Source organism: Silene latifolia, chromosome Y (genome assembly GCF_048544455.1).
Source record: "Silene latifolia isolate original U9 population chromosome Y, ASM4854445v1, whole genome shotgun sequence".
Lineage (NCBI taxonomy): Eukaryota > Viridiplantae > Streptophyta > Magnoliopsida > Caryophyllales > Caryophyllaceae > Silene > Silene latifolia.
In genome coordinates this window covers 450,007,282-450,014,773 of record NC_133538.1, presented here as the reverse complement: position 1 = coordinate 450,014,773, position 7,492 = coordinate 450,007,282, and positions in this window count along the sequence as shown.

The window sequence follows — 7,492 nt, the reverse complement described above, 5'->3', positions numbered from 1 at the left end:
CAAAGAAACTTCCGGTGGTGTAGTGAGGTCCCGCCCAAGGACCACTAAATGTCCGTCATTGTGAGGGATTCTATTGCCCTAATCCGATGGTTGGATACCATAAGCATTGAAGACCCCCGAAGTATTCCTGTCCCCGGACCAAAATCTACGACATTGAGTGGGTCTCACACCTTGGTTGTAGACAAATTCATTGATGTCCCTTAGGAGTAGGGAGTGTTTCACGTGATCAATAAGGTCTGCTATAGGTTATTGGTGATCATAGGCCGGCCGAGGTTGAGTATATTCCTCGGGATGCAATGGCATGTGCATATAATGGTTAGGAGGGTCATGAAGTGGCGAAGGCACGTGCATGTAGGAAGATGACGAGGCATATGTGGAATGCTTAGGGTGATCGTGGGGCGGTGAAGGCATGGGCTTATATGAGGCTCATGAATCATGCATCGAATGATAAGAGAGTCGATGGGGTAGTATCGGTGTACAAGCCTATTCTGCTTCCTCATCACTAACGACATAAGTAAGCTCAACCGGAATGAGATAGGTTTGGGCCGGAGGACGAGGTGGTGTCATCTCGGGTAGGTGAGAGGTTTCAGGTAATCTCCCAGGCGCGGGATATTTCATGTATAAGTTCACATTCACTTTCCATGAGTACGTATCCTAGTCTTTCTTATCTACAAGCCAAAACATGTTCTTCATATAGGAGATGTCAAAGCACGACATCTCCGCACTCAGAGGCCTATCAATATCTCTCGATTCATAACCCAAATGGTTCTTTGCTAACCTAGTCACTAGGGCACCGCTATCAAAAGGGCACTTGTCGGATTTGGTCATCCTCTCAAATGCTAGGCTCACCATGGTCACGGGGCTAAAATAGAAACGTCTTTCAAAACATGGGTTGAGTTAGGAGCTCAAAAGTAACACTTCAGTGGAGTTGAGTTTACTAGGATCTTTCTTCTCATAAAGGATATTGGTTATAAGGCGAAGGAAAACTTTCAAAACGGGGTGTTCCACATCATTTATTTTCATTTCACTCACATCGGTTTGTTGGTTACCCGTATAAAGATCAATGTACCTTGTGGCATTCATATCCATTCCCACCTTGTCATAGGCAAGGTTAGTCCTTTTTCCGACACCTAAACATTCCGCGAAGACATCACTAGATAGGTTGAAGAAGGTGTTCTTGAGTCGGTAACTCACGGAATTGTCCCTCTTGTTGTAGGCAAAATAGCTCAAGAACTCAAGGGTGAGATTGCGGTAGCTTATCTCCGCCAAGTTGTATAGTCCCCCCATGCCAAGTACGCTAAAAATGTCATGTACTTTCACCTCTATTCCCAAGGTTTCCAAGGCACTCTCTTACACACACCTAGTGGCACTCACACGCCTTTGGGCATAAGATAGGAATGTATTTTTGTAGGGTTCACTTTCAAACTCTATTCCCGGATATCCCAGAAGGGTATGACGGGTGGTGCCTCCGGTTTGGTTTGGGGTTGACGGTTGTTCCTTCCACGGGTGCTTCTTGTGTTCCTTGACATGCTACAAAATGAAACCACACAACAAGATATAGAATAGGAAAGGTAAGAATTGAGGCCAACTTTGGATATGAATGAAAATTTGCCCCAACTTCTTTAATTGATCAGTGGCAATTTAGAAGAAATTTTAGCATAGTTCCCTTTGTACTTCAAGCAAACCAAAATTTTCTCATACTACAAATTTTCCGGAAATTGAAATTCTTGTGAAATCATGCAATTAGTAGACTCTAATTAGGGACAATGAAAGACAAAATGATTAAGTTTTGACACCACTAAATCAATTATGGAGCATGGAAACCGAATATTTCATACACTTAGCTTATGCTTTGGAAAATTTTTGGTGGAAATTTGGAAACAATTTACCCATTCAAGATGACATGTTACTCTACTAATCAAGGGTTGAAGTTTTGTAACACAATTAGTTCCATATTCAAGCTCAAAAATCGAGTTTCACATGACTAATACATGAATCGTCAAGAACTTGGCTAAAATTTTAAGACAGAATTTTTTAACTTAAACTATGTTGTGACAATACTCATGAAATTATAGCCATATAATGTCATTAAACAATGTTTAAGATGTAAAAATCAAATTTTAGTCAAATATATGGTGAATTTTCGAAAAGTTTGGTCAAGATTTTGAAATGAATTTTCCATTTTAAGACAAAGCATAGTTTCTTGAACAAAGAAGGTAGTCTTTTAACACAACTAAACCAAGTTTTTCACATGGAATATCAAAATTTGGGCATGAACACCCTATATTTCGAAACTTTAAGACGAAGTTTTAAGACGAAATTTTCACATAAAACAGAAGATCCAATATTAACAACAAAGGTTAGGCCTCTGTTGTCCAACTAAGCCGAACAACAACACAAGAAAATCAAATTAAGGCTTACTACTAAGCATTTTCGTGTTCTTCAATGGTGAACATGATTTCGACATAAAAAAAATAAAATTTATTTTTAGTAGTAATAATGATGGGAAATGTTATTACTAACATGTATTAAACAAAAACATGTAAACAAATCATAAAACTTGAGTAATTTAGTGTAGAACTTAAGAAGTCAATTTGGGGAAAAATTAGAGGAAGAATGAATCACTTACATGCTAATTAGGAAAGATTAGTGAAGGGTGATGGAGTATGAATCCTTGAATCTAACAAAAATGTGATGAAAATAGAGTTTGGGAATTAATTTTTGAGATTTTTGGGTGTTGAGGTTATGAGGTGAAGATGAGATATGAAGAAGATAAGAAAGGAGAATAAGGGAGTTAAACACGTGTAAACCGCAGCCCGAGTAGTCACTCGGTCCAGTCCGAGTCCACTTGGTCGAATGGCCGAGTTCACTTGGTCGAGTGCTCAATTCCAAGATTTTCCAGGCCCCGGATTGAACCAACTCGGTCGAGTAGGACAGTCCACTCGGTCGAGTGATGTGTCACTCGGTTTAATGCTGGCCCGTGCTCACTCGAGTGAATCATTTTGGCTTGCAATTTCGGATTAGGTTCTACAGATGGTATCCCTGCAACAAAGAGGAAGTTTGGGAGTACACCGGCTATCTGTGAATCGTCCCATGTTAGCTTACACATCATTATACTTATCGCTTTTGATACACTACCATAGAACTAGTAGCTACTCTACTGACATCCATTACTAATATACACTATCGGTAATACTAGCAAGCATTCAATTAACACGCAATATCGATTCAAAGAGCAGAATCATTATTCTCATACTAACATATGTTAACCATTCCCAAACATGCTACTCACATTAATCCAAGCATTCAACCTCCATACGTATTCACACATCATTGGTACAACTATAGCATACAAGAAACTTAACGCTAAACACATACACATGCGATCATCGAACATTCCACATAACGTTCACCCATACTTATAACTACCCACGTAGTGACCAACCGAGACAATAGGCACTAGTTTTGATATGAGGGTGCCTACTCATTCAAAACCGATCTTCTGATTGTACTTGAGTCGGGTTAATTTTATTAGACACACCTAGGTTCATTTTGGTTCATTGGTTTAGGTTCTAAATTTGTTGCTCTGATACCACTTTGTAACACCCCCTTCTTACCCGGCCAAGGTAATGGGAGGATTTTACCATCTCGGTTTCCCGAGGCGGTGAAATCGGAGTTGCAATTAAGAAACAACTTAAATAAATAATAAGTTTAGTGATTACAAATGAATGAATGATTGAATAATAAATGTAAACTAGACATCATACAACTTGTCTACCATCTAAGCCATCTATCTATGCTACTCGATCCCAAGTCCGATGCTCCTCCCGTCTCCCGCGTGACATCAAATCAACCTGTACTTAACCTGCTCCCCATATGATCGGAAATATCATATGGATTGACACAGGCCACCACAAAAATAGGTAACAATTACACAGACTTATAACACGTCAGTTTCAATAAATAAATATAAGACACAACATGACAATTAAATATGTAACATGCCAATGATATGAATGGGATATAATTATACAATCACCATGTCGATACCAGGACATGACCAGACATACTCATAACCATCGGTCCAAGGGACATGCCCACGACACCACACCTCATACAAAGGTACCAAGACACGCCCAGACGTACCGGGTCCGGAAGCCAACCGGGTTCCCGGCAAGACGTCGTGCCTCAACCACACGAGTCCCTCCGTACTCAAGCCATTAATGTGCACATCCCTTTTAGAGTGGGAAGATCCAAGAGGCAACTCAAGCATAAGATGGTTTCCCAACCGTCTTACGTCTCCTCAACAACAACCATATCCTCAACATAAGAACAACCACAACGATACAATATGCAACACTATAAATCAAAGTAAGACCAATTATGAAATGCACACCTCAACATGCCATGGACATCTAATACTCAATTATTCCGACTCCTTAAGTCCTCATGAATCAATATCATGTCATAATGTATTTCCACAACATAAGATACTCACCAAGATCCTCAAACATTTCCATGTGATACAATACAACCCTTAATATGCAGATGATGTAAAAGACACACAAATGTGCACAAACATTATTGAAACCGAGTAGGATTAACCTGCCTTTTAGCAATATTCATAAGCTACTCGAATAAAACCCGATTCCATCTCATGAAACCGTCTCATCCTATACAAACCACACAATACTATCACAAATACATCCTAAGCTATTATACACTAAAAAATCCCTTATTATTACCCATTAATTACCCCTAATACATACCCTAATTACTAATTAATTACTGAAGACAAAACCTCCAAAAGTTAGGGTTTAAACTAATTAAAGAAGGGTAGATCTTAAATTACAAAGTAAGAGTAATGAAGGAAGAGGATGAACAATCCACCAATTCAACCTTGAATTCCATGAGAGTGTTTTTGTGAGGGTTCTAGAGACAAGGGAGAGAGTTTAGAGTAAGAAAGAAGAAGGAGGAAATGATTTGTATAAGATAATGTGTAATCCCAAATTTTGTGTTTATCGGGAGCTGTATAATGGCACTCGGTTGAGTACCAAGTCCACTCGATCGAGTGCCACACACTCTGTCAAGTCCTAGCCCACTCGACCAAGTTCCAGCCACTCGATCAAGTAAATCCTCAACTAGGTCTACTGTAGCCCCACTAAGTCTAGTCTAGGTCACACTAGGTCCAGTGTGAATTCACTCGGTCCATCCAATACTCCCCTAGGTCCACTTTAGGTCTCTTACACATCCTGATGTACTTTTGCGGGTCCCAAAGAATCTAGGTATTACAGCTCCGCACCGATGGAGGCACTAGTTATACGTTCCGTCAGCTAGAGGCACTGGTTATACGCTCTGGCAAGTTAGAGGCAGTGGTTAAATGCTCTAATGGGCGTTCGCTCTATTCGCTATACTTTTTTGCTAGCATTGTGCCTTCTGTTGCTGTGGATTGTGTGTCATCATGTTCCCTATGCTTTGATGCTAGCACCGTGCCTTAAGTTGTTATGGGTCGTGTGCTACTTTGGTTTTAAGTGTACATCATCTAGTGGTTGCATATGGTCTAGGTTTGCATGATTGCGTCCGTCTAAGGTTGGTAAAGTTATGACAGGTTGTGTTGAGTTTTCATGAGTTTAGATGATCTCACATGTTTAATGGTTATGCATTTCAATTGTTAATGATTGTTGGTTATATTCAATTATTGTAAACATGACTGGGAGAGCATTTAGTTACTCCCGACTGATTGTCGACCCCCATTTAAAGGTTGTTCAGATTGGTGATGTTTTGATGATGCTTGTTTGGGATGCATCAAGGGGCAAGGCGAATAATATATTAGGAGTTTGTTGTTATATTTTGAGAACCCTTAATAATGTATGACTTTGGTTTTGGATTTAGTAGCGAAACAGATTGGTGAGGTGTTTCCACCATCTTGACTCTTTTATCAGTTTTATACTCTGATTATTCTTTATTTATACGTTTTTCTTTGTTATATAATCTGGGTTGTTACAGTTGGTATCAGAGCGAACACGCTCCCAACTCTCGCGTAGTTATGATATAAATGACATGACCTCGTAAATGAGTGAGAGTAAATGGGGAAAAAACTAATAGGTTTCATTTGTTTATATTTGTATATGAGTAGTTGTTTGGAGTGGTACTTAGGTTCTACAAGTTCTAATGAGTATGCACGAATGGTGAGATCGATGCCAATCGCATTAGGAGACTTGAGGCCACTTTGGCAACTATGGGTGAGGGTTTCACAAAACACCTCAAAAACAACAATAACAACAAAAATAACCGTCCGCATCAGAATATGTTCGATCGTTTTACTCATCACCGTCCCTCTACTTATGATGGTGCGAATGATCCTACTGCTCTGAAGGCTTGGATCCGAGAGATCGAGAAGCAGTTCCTCGCCATTGAGTGTTCCGGGGATCATAAGGTGAACATTGCCACCTATTATCTGAAGGATGAGGCCGAAAACTGGTGGGCTCTTGCTAGAGCTAGTGTGGAGGTTGAGCCAGGGTATGGTTGGATTGTCTTCACTGAGGCTTTGAAGAAGAGGTTTTATCCTGAAGAGATGCGCTTGTAGAAGTAGCAGGAGTTCCTTCGTTTGCAGCAGGGTTCCATAATTATAGAGGAGTACACCAACAAGTTCGTGAAGCTGTCACGATTTGTTACTTCTGTTGCTATGGGCGAGGTGTCCAGGACTCGTCGTTAAGAGAAGAATCTAGCTCCCAAGGTCCGGACTGCGATGTCTGGTATTCATTCGACATCTTTCCACCGGGCTTATGATCGTGCTCTTAGCATTTATGATTCAGTTCTTGCTATCAAGGCTGAGGAGAGTGCGAAGAATATGTTTTTGAAGAGGCCTTATGTTGCTCCTAGTGCTCCCCAGAAGAAGTAGAAGTTTGAGGCTTGTCCGTATGCTTCGCGTGATCTGGGTCAAGCAAAGAAGGATAGGGTTTGCTTTGAGTGTGGAAAGGCTTACCACCCGGGTAAGTGTTGTGACACTGGAAATCCGGCCACATGTTTCAATTGCAAATCCCCGGTACACAAAGCTGTTGATGGTCCCCAGAAACCAAAGACAGAAGCGCCAAAGGTTGACGCTCCGAAGACTGGTCGTGTGTTCTTTTTGAGCCGTGCTGAACTAGATGCGGTTACGCGTACTTTTCTGGTTCACTCTTTATTTGCTTTTGTTCTTTTTGATACGCTGTAGATACCTGGTATCCGTTGAATCCCCAACAAACACCCATTGATTATCGGACTACAACATGCTTAGGAATCACTACGTTTGATTGACAGTTTATATAACTACGCGTCGGAAAACTCAAAAAATGATTTCAAAATCGAAAACATTTTCAAAACATTTCAAAAATACCTGGAGTATTTTATGCATGACGACGGGGTCGTAATGACGCTAAATAGAGTCAAAGCCGACACCGCCCCAAAAACTGACTAAAATTCAAATCCCGACTCAAATAATGAGTCAAACACA